This window comes from Salmo salar, unplaced genomic scaffold, assembly GCF_965601325.2.
Source record: "Salmo salar unplaced genomic scaffold, fSalSal1 ptg000742l, whole genome shotgun sequence".
Classification (NCBI taxonomy): Eukaryota; Metazoa; Chordata; class Actinopteri; order Salmoniformes; family Salmonidae; genus Salmo; species Salmo salar.
In genome coordinates, this window is record NW_027675483.1 from 1 (window position 1) to 14,142 (window position 14,142).

Genomic DNA, 14,142 nt, shown 5'->3' on the forward strand with positions numbered 1-14,142 from the left:
GAGCCATTTCGGCCCATGGCACGAACCTTGCCCACTCCCCTGGCCGGTCCTGACAGTAGGACCGCAGGAACCTGCCCACCTCCTGGTTTACCCTTTCCACCTGCCCATTACTTTCGGGGTGAAACCCCGAGGTCAGACTGACCGAAACCCCCAGTCGCTCCATAAACGCCCGCCACACTCGGGACGTGAACTGGGGGCCTTGATCTGAGACGATATCCTTGGGCACCCCGTAGTGCCGGAAGACGTGGGTGAATAAGGCTTCCGCAGTCTGCAGGGCCGTAGGAAGACCGGGTAACGGAAGCAGACGGCAGGACTTAGAAAACCGGTCCACAACGACCAGGATCGTAGTGTTGCCCTGAGACGGCGGGAGATCGGTCAAGAAATCCACCGCCAGGTGGGACCATGGTCGTTGTGGAACCGGGAGGGGTTGTAATTTCCCTCTAGGCAGGTGCCTGGGAGCCTTACTCTGAGCGCACACCGAACAGGAGGAGACATAGTGCCTCACGTCCCTCACCAAGGTGGGCCACCAGTATCTCCCACTAAGACCACGCACTGTCCGCTCAACCCCTGGGTGACCCGAGGAGGGAAGCGTGTAAGCCCACCGAATCAGCCGATCGCGAACGTCGAGCGGAACGTACTTACGACCCACTGGACACTGCGGAGGAGTAGGCTCCGTCCGTAACGCCCGCTCGATGTCCGCGTCCACCTCCCAGACCACCGGTGCCACCAGGCAGGAGGCTGGAAGTATGGGCGTGGGATCGGTGGACCGTTCCTCGGCGTCATGGAGACGAGACAGTGCGTCGGCCTTAGTGTTCCGGGAACCTGGGATATACGAGATGTTAAACCGAAATCTCGTAAAGAACATCGCCCACCTGGCTTGACGCGGGTTCAGTCTCCTCGCCGCCCGGATGTACTCCAGATTGCGGTGGTCAGTCCAGATGAGAAAAGGGTGACGTGCCCCCTCAAGCCAATGTCTCCACACCTTCAGGGCTTTGACCACAGCCAACAGCTCCCTGTCCCCCACATCATAGTTACGCTCCGCCGGACTCAACTTCCTAGAGAAGAAGGCGCAGGGGCGGAGCTTTGGGGGGGCGCCCGAGCGCTGGGACAGCACGGCTCCTACCCCAGCCTCGGACGCGTCCACCTCCACTATGAAGGGCAAAGAGGGGTCCGGGTGCGCCAGCACCGGAGCGTCGGTGAACAAAACCTTCAGACGACTAAAGGCCCTGTCCGCCTCCGCGGACCACTGCAACCGCACCGGGCCCCCCTTCAACAGTGAGGTAATGGGAGCCGCCACCTGCCCAAAGCCCCGGATAAACCTCCGGTAGTAATTGGCAAATCCCAAAAACCGCTGCACCTCCTTCACCGTGGTGGGAGTCGGCCAATTACGCACGGCTGAGACGCGGTCACATTCCATCACTACCCCTGATGAGGAAATGCGATACCCCAAGAAAGAGACGGCTGGTTTGGAAAACTCACATTTCTCAGCCTTGACGTATAGGGTCATGCTCCACCAGTCGCCCAAGCACTTTACGCACCAGAGACACATGCTCGGCGCGTGTAGCGGAGTAGACCAGAATGTCATCGATGTACACCACTACACCCTGACCGAGCAGGCCCTGGAGAATCTCGTCCACAAAGGATTGAAAGACTGTGGGAGCATTCTTTAACCCATACGGCATGACGAGGTACTCATAATGGCCAGATGTGGTACTAAATGCCGTTTTCCACTCGTCCCCTCCTCGGATAGGCACCAGATTATATGCGCTCCTGAGATCCAATTTCGTGATGAAGCGCGCCCCGTGAAATGACTCCATCGCCGAGGCCGATGAGAGGTAGTGGGTAACTGAAACCCACTGTGATGGCATTTAGACCTCTATAGTCAATGCACGGGCGCAGACCTCCCTCCTTCTTCTTCACGAAAAAGAAGCTCAAGGAGACGGGTGAGTGAGATGGCCGAATGTATCCCTGCCTCAAGGACTCAGTGACGTATGTCTCCATAGCCGCTGTTTCCTCCTGAGACAGGGGATAAACGTGACTACGAGGAAGGGCAGCGCCCACCTGGAGTCTCCTCGTCGATGAGGTGGTAATTGGGTCGCAATCGTTTTACTGAAGGCGATAGCCAAATCGGCATACTCTGAGGGAATGTGCACGGTGGAGACTTGGTCTGGACTCTCCACCGTAGTCGCACCGATGGAAACTCCTATGCACCTGCCCGAGCACTCATTTGACCACCACTTAAGAGCCCTCTGTCCCCACGAAATCTTAGGGTTGTGAGTGGCTAGCCAGGGAATCCCTAGAACCACTGGAAATGCTGGGGAATCGATGAGGAAAAGACTAATCCGCTCCTCATGACCCCCCCCGCATTACCATAACCAGAGGCACAGTGACCTCCCTGACCAGCCCTGACCCTAGTGGTCGACTGTCTAGGGCGTGCACGGGGAAGGGTTGGTCCAACTGGACCAGGGGAATCCCTAACTTAGCCGCGACCCCACGGTCCATAAAACTCCCTGCTGCGCCTGAATCGACTAGCGCCTTAAACCGGGAGTGAGGGGAGAAACCAGGAAACGAAACTGACACATACATGTGACGGACAGGGGGGTCTGGGTGAGGCTGGTGCTGACTCACCTGAGGTGTCAAAGGAGCGCTCTGCCTGCCTTCTGGACTCCTAGGGGAGTCTCCCCAGCACCGGTCCACAGTGTGCCCTCTGCGACCACATGAGGTGCAGGAGCGACCTCCCCCTCCAGTCTTCCTGGCTGCTGCCCCCCCTATCTCCATAGGCGTGGGAGCAGGAGGGCTGGAGGGTGGAATGAGCAGGGCCCGGGTCGGACGTCCGCGGGCGGCCAGCAGGTTGTCCAGTCAGATGGACAGATCCACCAGTTGGTCCAGTGTGTGGGTCGTGTCCCGACAGGCTAATTCCCGGCGGACGTCCTCCCTCAAACTACAACGGTAGTGATCTATAAGGGCCCTCTCATTCCACCCTGCTCCCGCGGCCAGGGTCCGGAACTCGAGAGCGAAATCCTGCGCGCTCCTCGTCTCCTGCCTCAGGTGAAACAGCCGTGAACTCTGGGTAGTTGTCCCTGGCTGAGTCCGGACTGTCCCACACGGCGTTTGCCCATTCCAGGGCCTTACCCGTGAGGCAGGAGACGAGGACGCTGACGCTCTCCTCCCCCGAGGGAGAGGGACGAACGGTCGCCAGGTATAACTCCAACTGGAGTAAGAAGCCCTTACACCCAGCGGCCGTTCCATCGTACTCCCTGGGGGGAGCGAGTTTCACCCCACTGGTACTGGGTGCTGTGGGTGCTGGTGGGGGCGCAGGCTGTTGGCCTGCCGCGTTCAGGGGGCCGAGAGCGCGTCGGTCCCAGCTCTCCAGGCGCGCCAACACCTGATCCATGGCGTTCCCCAGCCGGTGGAGCAGGGTGGAGTGTTGGTCTACGGTTTCCTCCATGGACATGGCTGGCGCTGAAGCTCCTGCTGACTCCATTAAGTTTGGGTACGTGATTTCTGTCACGGGCTGGCTCGAGGAACAGGAGAGGTAGAGTCAGGCGCAGGAGACAGAGAGAGTTCGTGACCACACTTCTTTATTGGAAGAGCTGTACGTGGTCGACAAAGTATAGGGGCGCAGCCCTGAAAGATTCTGCGGTGGTGTACACAAACAAAATAAACCACTGGCAGAAGGGAAAACTCAGTACACGTTCTTTTCGAACACAAAAAAACCTGGACAAGCAACACAATCACGTACAACCACATACATCCTACGCTAACCTAAATAACCCCCCCTTACTAATGACTAACCCAAAACAGGTGCGTGCTTACCTAGACCTAACCAAACGAAAGTGAAACAAAAAGGGATCGATGGTAGCTAGTAGCCCGGCGACAATGACCGCCGAGCTCCGCCCGGCCGAGGAGGGGCACCACCATCCGTCACTGTCGTGACAACATTTCCAAATGGAGAGTGAGGGAGAGCTTTGTATGCGTCTCTGTCTGTTTTGCATGTTGATAAATGGATTTTGTCTGATTGAGATTGGAATCTTGGGTTTGATGGCTGGTCTGGTGGAATCATTAACTGTCTGTTTCCTTTTGTTGGGGAAGGGGTTGGGTCTGGGCTGGCAGTTTCTGGGTGGAGATGGCATTTGTAGTTGGTCTGTGTCCTTGTGTTGGGGGAGAGGTGGGATCTATTGTACTGTCATGACGTTGGCCTGTGGGTAAGGTTTATAAATACCTTTCTCCCTTCCCTCTCTCTCTAACTCTACTGAAGGACTCTTGAATAGCATTTGTTAAACATAGAGAGTCTGGGAACATCAAACAAGTGGGGGGAAAGGAACCATATTTTGGTAATAGAACCAGTTGTAAATATGCGTTGGTACTTAATGAATATGATGTCAGTTCGGTTGTCATCTGAGACATTATGACTGATGACAGGACGACATAAACTGTATCTGGGAAAGTCTACACATTCTAGTTATCAGATTCACATGGAATTGTTGTGCAATTTAAAATGTTTGAATATGAAGCTATTTGTGAAAAGATTAAATGTAATTTTAGCTTCCAAATGAGAGAATTGGGTTTTCATAAGGTTAGAGCCCTGCTCAATCAGTGGCTCGCCCCTGTGAAGAGACATGGGTTATAAACTATGAAACACACCCTTCTCTCCCTCCACTATATAAGCCCTTGACAAAAATGTAACCTTCTGTTCCGAGGACGATAGGATGACGGTCCATACGTTTGAAAGGACTAACACGTCAACTACAGAACTAAGCCAACCTCAGTGTGAGCTTTGGTTGTGAATGGTATGAACTTTGAACTCTTATTCACTAAAGAAGTGAGACCTAGCCATTGAGTTAGCAACAGCAGCTGTACACGTGGGCTAGGAAAGGACGGACGACGTATCCAGTCTAACACACAACGACGATACTACGACGTATCCAATTTACCACCAGAGACATTCTTCCGAGGACAGGAAGATCTCTGTTGGCCAACATGACCAGCATCTACAACCAACCTACCGAAGCGCAGCTCAGAGTAAATATTTATTGCATTTCCCTTTTCCAAATGGGCAGTAAGTTAGAATGCATAAGATACTGTATTTACGAAAGCTTAGCTTTTCCCTTTGTTCCTCAGTCTTCCCGCTCTTTCATTCAAGCCCAACCCCCTCTCTTTGTGTAACAAGCCGTCATACAGGTTCCGTCCACCAGGGACGTTTTCTGTATGACATACTTTGCATTCTGTGTATATGTAATTCTGTGTGATTAGTTAGGTATTTAGTAAATAAATAAATAAACCCAATTTTGTATTGCTGATTCAACTTGTTAGCCAGGGTTTGTGAAGATAACCAAGAATTTACAACTTTCAGATGAGACTGAAATAAGGTGGCGATTAATATTGACTGCTATTGATGTAAAATATTACTAGGTCTTTAAAAGTTTATTTGGAAGATAACAGCTCTATAAACACTCTTTCTTGGTGCCCTGACTTTCTAGTTAATAACATTTACCCGATTAGCTTAATCAGGTAATATTAATTACAGAGAAAATATTTTATAGAATAGCATGTCATATCACTTAATCCAGCATAGCCAAAGACACGACAGTACCCAATGAGTGAAAAGTATCCCATCCTCCCTCCCAACTCCATGCCCTCTGCAACTTTCTCTCCAACACTTTGGGGGATAATGTGATATATTTACATGCTGGTAGCAGGTAGCCATGTAGCATTATCAAGACTTGTCAATTGATCAGTGACTGGACTAAGTTGCTAATGTAATCTACACTGACCACAATGAGAATGGATTGTGTTTTGTGATGTATCATTGCTCATCAGACATTTTCCATCACGAACATAGTCTTACAAATCAGATGTCTGCAACATCAGGGGATATCATTATGTTCATATGTGCAATAGATATTCAATGATCTATACAAAATCTGGTTTAATAATAATATAAACATTACATGTGTAATTTGATATCTGCGGTGAGAGATCACGACAACCTGTGTAATGTTTTACCTGACATTACATAATCTGTTGTAAACAGACATCAATCACAGACAACCTCTAATTTAGTCTTAATTAACTAAATCCCACAGCCACTGGAGGACACACCACTACCTAATTACCAACCCCCAAATCAATTATCCACAAACCTCATGTTTATATCCATGATGAAACCACGTAGATTAAAAACTACATGGAAATTCCACTAATTTAAAAAAGTTCAAATGTGTTTTTGTTCTGGAAATCGTCACTGACCTACTCAGAGTCAGACGCATTGCGATGAAGAAACTAGCGTCCATGGGCGTGGCGTAGCGTTTGGCCAAGAGCATGGCGTTTGGGTAGCCAGCCAAATAGTGAACGACGGCACAGTAAAATACTGATTTTATTTATTTCACCTTTATTTAACCAGGTAGGCTAGTTGAGAACAAGTTCTCATATGCAACTGCGACCTGGCCAAGATAAAGCAAAGCATTTTGACACATACAACAACACAGAGTTACACATGGAATAAACAAACATACAATCAATAATACAGTAGAAAAAAGTCTATATACAGCATGTGCAAATGAGGTGAGATAAGGGAGGTAAGGCAATGTTAGGCCATGGTGGTGAAGTAAATACAATATAGCAATTAAACACTGGAATGGATGAATGTGCAGAAGATGAATGTGCAAGTAGAGATACCGGGGTGCAAAGGAGCAAGATATATACATAAATACAGTATGGGGATGAGGTAGTTGGATGGGCTATTTACAAATGGGCTATGTACAGGTGCAGTGATCTGTGAGCTGCTCTGACAGCTGGTGCTTAAAGCTAGTGAGGGAGATAAGAGTCTCCAGCTTTAGTGATTTTTGCAGCTCATTCCAGACATTGGCAGCAGAAAACTGGAAGGAGGAAAGAGGCGGCCAAAGGAAGAATTGGCTTTGGGGGTGACCAGTGAGATATACCTGCTGGAGCGCGTGCTACGGGTGGGTGCTGCTATGGTGACCAGTGAGCTGAGATAAGGGGGGACTTTACCTAGCAGAGACTTGTAGATGACCTGGAGCCAGTGGGTTTGGCAACGAGCATGAAGCGAGGGCCAGCCAACGAAAGCGTACAGGTCGCAGTGGTGGGTAGTATATGGGGCTTTGGTGATAAAACGGATGGCACTGTGATAGACTGCGTCCAGTTTGTTGAGTAGAGTGTTGGAGGCTATTTTGTAAATGACATCGCCAAAGTCGAGGATCGGTAGGATGGTAAGTTTTACAAGGGCATGTTTGGCAGCATGAGTGAACGAGGCTTTGTTGTGAAATAGGAAGCTGATTCTAGATTTAATTTTGGATTGGAGATGTTTAATGTGAGTCTGGAAGGAGAGTTTACAGTCTAACCAGACACCTAGGTATTTGTAGTTGTCCACATACTCTAAGTCAGAACCGTCCAGAATAGTGATGCTGGATGGGCGGGCTGGTGCGGGCAGCGATCAGTTGAAGAGCATGCATTTAGTTTTACTTGCATTTAAGAGCAGTTGGAGGCCACGGAAGGAGTGTTGTATGGCATTGAAGCTCGTCTGGAGGGTTGTTAACACAGTGTCCAAAGAAGGGCCAGAAGTATACAGAATGGTGTCGTCTGCGTAGAGGTGGATCAGAGAATCACCAGCAGCAAGCGCGACATCATTGATGTATACAGAGAAGAGAGTCGGCCCGAGAATTGAACCCCTTGGCACCCCCATAGAGACTGCCACTGATACACACCTTTCCGGAGAGACGATGTTCTGTACTCTGCTCCTGAATATGGGCTCAGGCTGTATAAATAGAAAGACATAGTAAAATGATTAATGACAACTATGGCTGTACAGGATACATAATACACATACTGTATCTATTGTAACTATTATCTATCCCAGCTACATAGACCATCAGACTGTTAAATAGCCATCACTAGCCAACTACCACCCGGTTACTCAACCATGTACCTTAGAGGCTGCTGCCCTATAAACATGGAATCACTGGCCACTTTAATAATGTTTACATACTGCTTTACTCATCTCATATGTATATACTGTATTCTATTCGACTGTATTTTTGTCAATGCCACTCCAACAACAATAATTATAATATTCATATATTTCTTCATTCCATTCTTTTACTTTTAGATGTGTGTGTATTGTTGTGAATTGTTAGATATTACTGCACTGTTGGAGCTAGGAACACAAGCATTTTGCTACACCCGTAATAACGTCTGCTAAATAAGTGTATGTGACCAATAACATTTGATTTGATTATTAATGATGGGCACCGATATGGAAACTCTATATCGATGTCAGCTACATTTCTTTCAAGCTGATATCGATATCATATCGATTTTATGAATATCCAATTTATATATCATATTGGTTTTATGAATAACCTGCTAGCGAATCGGAAGCCTCTTCCATAGAGCTAAAACAAATGATGTCACAGAGACAAGAGCAAAGCGATCAAGACCTCCTGGAGTCTGATGACCGAGAGAATGACAGGCCACAATTACGCTCATTCACGTGAGGAGGTAGCTGTGTTCCAAAACGTTTTTCAAGACACTGGAATCGTCCGGTTGGAATATTATTGAAGTTCTAAGTTAACCTCTATGGGCTAGGCGGGACGTAATCGTCCCACCTACGTAACAGCCAGTGTAATCCAGTGGTGCGATTTTCAAATACCTTAAAAATCCTATTACTTCAATTTCTCAAACATATGACTATTTTACAGCATTTTAAAGACAAGACTCTCGTTAATCTAACCACACTGTCCGATTTCAAAAAGGCTTTACAACGAAAGCAAAACATTAGATTATGTCAGCAGAGTACCCAGCCAGAAATAATCAGACACCCATTTTTCAAGCTAGCATATAATGTCACAAAAACCCAGAAGACAGCTAAATGCAGCACTAACCTTTGATGATCTTCATCAGATGACAACCCTAGGACATTATGTTATACAATACATGCATGTTTTGTTCAATCAAGTTCATATTTATATCAAAAAACAGCTTTTTACATTAGCATGTGACGTTCAGAACTAGCATACCCCCCGCAAACTTCCGGGGAATTTACTAACAATTTACTAAATTACTCACGATAAACGTTCACAAAAAGCATAACAATTATTTTAAGTATTATAGATACAGAACTCCTCTATGCACTCGATATGTCCGATTTTGAAATAGCTTTTTTGTGAAAGCACATTTTGCAATATTCTAAGTACATAGCCCAGCCATCACGGGCTAGCTATTTAGACACCCGGCAAGTTTAGCCTTCACCAAAATCAGATTTACTATTACAAAAGTTTGATTACCTTTTGTTGTCTTCGTCAGAATGCACTCCCAGGACTTCTACTTCAATAGCAAATGTTGGTTTGGTCCAAAATAATCCATCGTTATATCCGAATAGCGGCGTTTTGTTCGTGCGTTCCAGAAACTATCCGAAATGGTAAATCCGGGTCGTGCGCATGGCGCATTTCGTGACAAAAAAAATCTAAATATTCCATTACCGTACTTCGAAGCATGTCAACCGCTGTTTAAAATCAATTTTTATGCAATTTATCTCGTAAAAAAGCGATAATATTCAGACCGGGAATCTCCTTTTCGGCAAACAGAGGAAAAAACACAAAGACGGGGGCGGCCAGTGCACGCTCCTAAGCCCACAGTCCCTTGATCGGCCACTTGAGAAAGGCGATAATGTGTTTCAGCCTGGGGCTGGAATGACGACATTCAGGTTTTTCCCGGGCTCTGAGAGCCTATTGGAGCCGTGGGAAGTGTCACGTTACCGCAGAGATCCTTTGTAATGGAATGAGATGTCAAAGAAAGACAATAAATGGTCAGACAGGCCACTTCCTGTAAAGGAATCTCTCAGGTTTTGACCTGCCATTTGAGTTCTGTTATACTCACAGACACCATTCAAACAGTTTTAGAAACTTTGGAGTGTTTTCTATCCAAAGCCAATAATTATATGCATATTCTAGTTACTGGGCAGGAGTAGTAACCAGATTAAATCGGGTACGTTTTTTTATCCAGCCGTGTCAATACTGCCCCCTAGCCCTAACAGGTTAAAAAGGCCCTAAAGATTGATGTTTTACAACGTTTGACATGTTTCAACGAACGTAAATATAACTTTTTGTTGTGAAATTTTCTGTGCGCTTCCTACATTTGGATTAGCTTACTGAACGCACAAACAACAAGGAGTTATTTGGACATAAATTATGGACTTTATCGAACAAAACAACATTTATTGTGGACCTGGGATTCCTGGAAGTGCCTTCTGATGAAGATCAAAGGTAAGTGAATATTTCTAATGCTATTTATGATTTTAAATGACTCCAAAATGGCGGGTATCTGTATAGCCTGGTGTATTTTTCTGAGCGCAGTACTCAGATTATTGCAAAGTGTGCTTTCCCCGTGAAGCCTTTTTGAAATCTGTCACAGCGGTTGCATAAAGGAGATGTTCATCTATAATTCTTTGAATAACAGTTTAATATTTTATCAACGTTTATGATGAGAATTTTTGTAAATTGCTGTGCTGATTCACCGGCAGTATTGGAGGCAAAATATTTTCTGAACGTCAGGCGCCAATGTAAAATGCTGTTTTTGGATATAAATATGAACTTTATGGAACAAAACATACATGTATTGTGTAACATAATGTCCTAGGAGTGTCATCTGATGAAGATCGTCAAAGGTTAGTGTTTCATTTAGCTGTGTTTTGGGTTTTATTGACACATGTCCTTGCTTGGAAAATGGCTGTGTGATTATTTTTGTCTATGTACTCTCCTAACATAATCTAATGTTTTGCTTTCGCTGTAAAGCCTTTTTAAAATCGGACAATGTGGTTACATCAAGGAGACGTGTATCTTTAAAATGGTTTAAAATAGTCGTATGTTTGAGAAAGCTGAATGACATTTTGTTGTTTTTCAATTTGCCGCCCTGATATTTCACTGGCTGTGTCCCGCAGGTGGGACGCTACCGTCCCACCTAGCCCATAGAAGTGATGTCATCTCTGAAAATGATCTAACGGGTAACATTAAGGAAATAGAAAGGAGTGTTTATTAAAAGTATCAAGTACCATGACTTGTTGCCAGAATTTCTCAGTTTATATCAACTAACCTGGTGTTCCTCTGGTCCTCATCAACTGGGATATGTATTTTGGAAGTGTCAAACCAAACCCTGTGAATAAGAATCAATCAGAAAATCCATATCACATTATAGCTTCATTAGGGTGTAATAAATTAACAGAAACTTAAGCTTACATGTTTTGCCTTTCATTGAAGTGGTTGAAGACCACATACCTTTGGGGAGAGAGGAGAGAATCAGTTCAAGTCTGTCATGAAAACATTTCCGCCCACTAAGCTATGAAACCACACGCTATTACAGAGACTGACATTACCTGCCACAATTGATATGGTGAAAACAATGTGTAGAAAGGAACAGAAACTCACATCAATACCTTTGTCAGATACAGTGAGGGGAAAAAAGTATTTGATCCCCTGCTGATTTTGTACGTTTGCCCACTGACAAAGAAATGATCAGTCTATAATTTTAATGGTAGGTTTATTTGAACAGTGAGAGACAGAATAACAAATAAATCCAGAAAAACGCATGTCAAAAATGTTATAAATTGATTTGCATTTTAATGAGGGAAATAAGTATTTGACCCCCTCTCAATCAGAAAGATTTCTGGCTCCCAGGTGTCTTTTATACAGGTAACGAGCTGAGATTAGGAGCACACTCTTAAAGGGAGTGATTGGATTGAATGCACTTAGCTGTTTCTCTGTGCATGACAATTCTCCCTAGTTGTTACCGCCCCTTGTTAGTGGGCAAGACTGGCCATGATTGAAAATTTAAACCCAACCCTAAAATATCCAAGGATTTAGGAACATCATAGTTTTCCCTAAATATTGCAAATCTTTGGAAGATACTATCTTTATTAAGACCAGAATTATGCTATTTACACTTTGTAGTCAACTTTGGCCCTTGAATCAATGTTTGACTAATATTGATGCCACGGGATGATTTCAACCAGTGAAGTTGTTTTTCTGGTTCAGATCCTCTATGAGGTGGGTATTGCAAGTATACTTTAAGGTGGGACAAATTAGCACGCAAAGTACACTTAGTTGACATGAAATAGTACAAAAACACTACTTGAATTCTACTTTAAATGTAGGTGTCCCAAAGTAACACCATTTAAGTAACATTAAATACATGCATAGTATATAAAAATACAACCATGAAAAGTATACTGACATAGTACACCAAAGCTAGATAAAGTGCACCTTTAGTATACATGGGATATGCTAGCAACATTACTATTTGCAATTATCTTTCAGTGCCACTACAAATTCACCGACTGTATATAGAGAACACTCAAATAAAATCTTTCAAGTACAGTTTAAGGTGGGTAGATAAGGTGGGTATTACAAACACTTTTAGGTGGGTCAGTATACTTTACTCAGTACACTTAGTTGACATGAAATTGTACTATAACATCACTTTAATTCAACTTCAATTTATTTAGTACAGATTTAGCTGTTCCAAAATAACACCATTTACATACACACATAGCACATGCATAGTAATTACATAAAATATAGAAAAACACATACCCCAGAAGCAAGAAGATTCCAACAATGATAAGGAGAACAAACTGCTTTACATTTGAACTGAAACACATTGTTCTTCCAATAGTGTCAGCAAATATTTAGTTTATCCTACACTAGAAGCAATGTCCAATCAAATGAAGATATCTCAAATGAAACTAGTGGATCTAATCAGCACGCCTAGTCAAATGAGGAGGAGGAGCCTCAGCCCTTTGAACTGTACCTCCATGGACTTATACACACATCACCACGGTAACCCACACCCCAACCAGAAATAACCTGAAAATAGAGTCCTTTACCAACCAACCCTAACCACTTGTACATGTAGTATCCATCCAAATAAGAAAGTAGAGTCAAATAATGTCAAATATGACCAAATAAGGTCAAATAAGGCCTCATATTTAGCATTAATTAGGATTCCTAATGATCTACTCTTCTCGGGGACCAAACAGGAAACAACACAACAAATACATAACCTACATAATATACATAGCACTAAATTTACATTACAATGTAGTCATTTAGCAGATGCTCCCATGGATTGGCAACAAGTGTAATATTAAATAACTCTTTCACCAGTAAGTAAATCCTTGGCGAGAACTTAGGTCCTAGTTAAAGTTATTTGTTTTAAGTTAAAAAGTCAGATATCAAATGTACATTCTGTCCTTTGTTTGCAAATACAGGTTTCTCTATCTGGTCATCTCTCCCTTATCCCAGTCTCAGGGGCTCTTAAAGGGGGCAGACACCCATTTAACATGAACATCACATCCCTCCTAACTTCTCAAAGACAAAAACCTTTTGGACATTTGTTCAACAGCAGTAATAATAATAATAATAGTAAATAGATGGTAAAATGTACATGAAGTACAATTTATGAGACTTGCTTTAACTCTAAAAGTATTTTGTGGTAATGGTAGAAGTTTTTTAAATGTTTTAAATAACTATTTAAAGCGAATCAGTTTTAAGTATGTTTGGTTTTGAAAAAAACTTATAGTAGTATTAGTGTCTGCAATAGTAATTCTGGTGACTGGTTATAGTTGAAAAGGTAGGTAGATGAAAAGTTAAAATAGCCGGAACATATGAAAGTTGGTTCAGTGTATCTCGCTTGAACAGTTTAAGACTTACTGCTGGTGAGTTATTTCATGGAAATGTATGCAAATATACAGTACCAGTCAAAACATTTGGACAGACCTACTCATTCCAGGTAAATGTTTTATTTTTACTATTATCTACTTTGTTGAATAATAGTGAAGTCATCAAAACTATGAAATAACACATATGGAATCATGTAGTAATTAAACAAATAGATTTTATATTTGAGATTCTTCAAAGTAGCCACCTTAGCCACCAGTAGTTTGCCTTGATGACAGCTTTGCTCACTCTTGACAAGGGAAAACCCTTGAATGAGTATACATTCATTCATACAGCCAGAAGAAGACTGGCCACCCCTCATAGCCTGGTTCCTCTCTTGGTTTCTTCCTAGGTTTTGATTTGATTTGAGTAGGTGTGTCCAAACTTGATTGGTAATGTATATAGTTATGTTTGA

At 44.1% G+C, this 14,142-nt stretch overlaps 1 long non-coding RNA gene across 1 annotated transcript; it reads right to left on the reverse strand.

Annotated features, from left to right (window-relative positions):
- Nucleotides 1–7,633: 7,633 nt before the first annotated feature.
- On the reverse strand, nt 7,634–12,737 carry LOC145850413 (uncharacterized). The gene is made up of 4 exons (XR_014391623.1): nt 12,603–12,737; nt 11,250–11,288; nt 11,107–11,166; nt 7,634–7,774 (listed from the first exon to the last, which is right to left on the reverse strand). It is a non-coding gene; the product is annotated as an uncharacterized LOC145850413 (long non-coding RNA).
- Between the last annotated feature and the right edge of the window lie 1,405 nt (nt 12,738–14,142).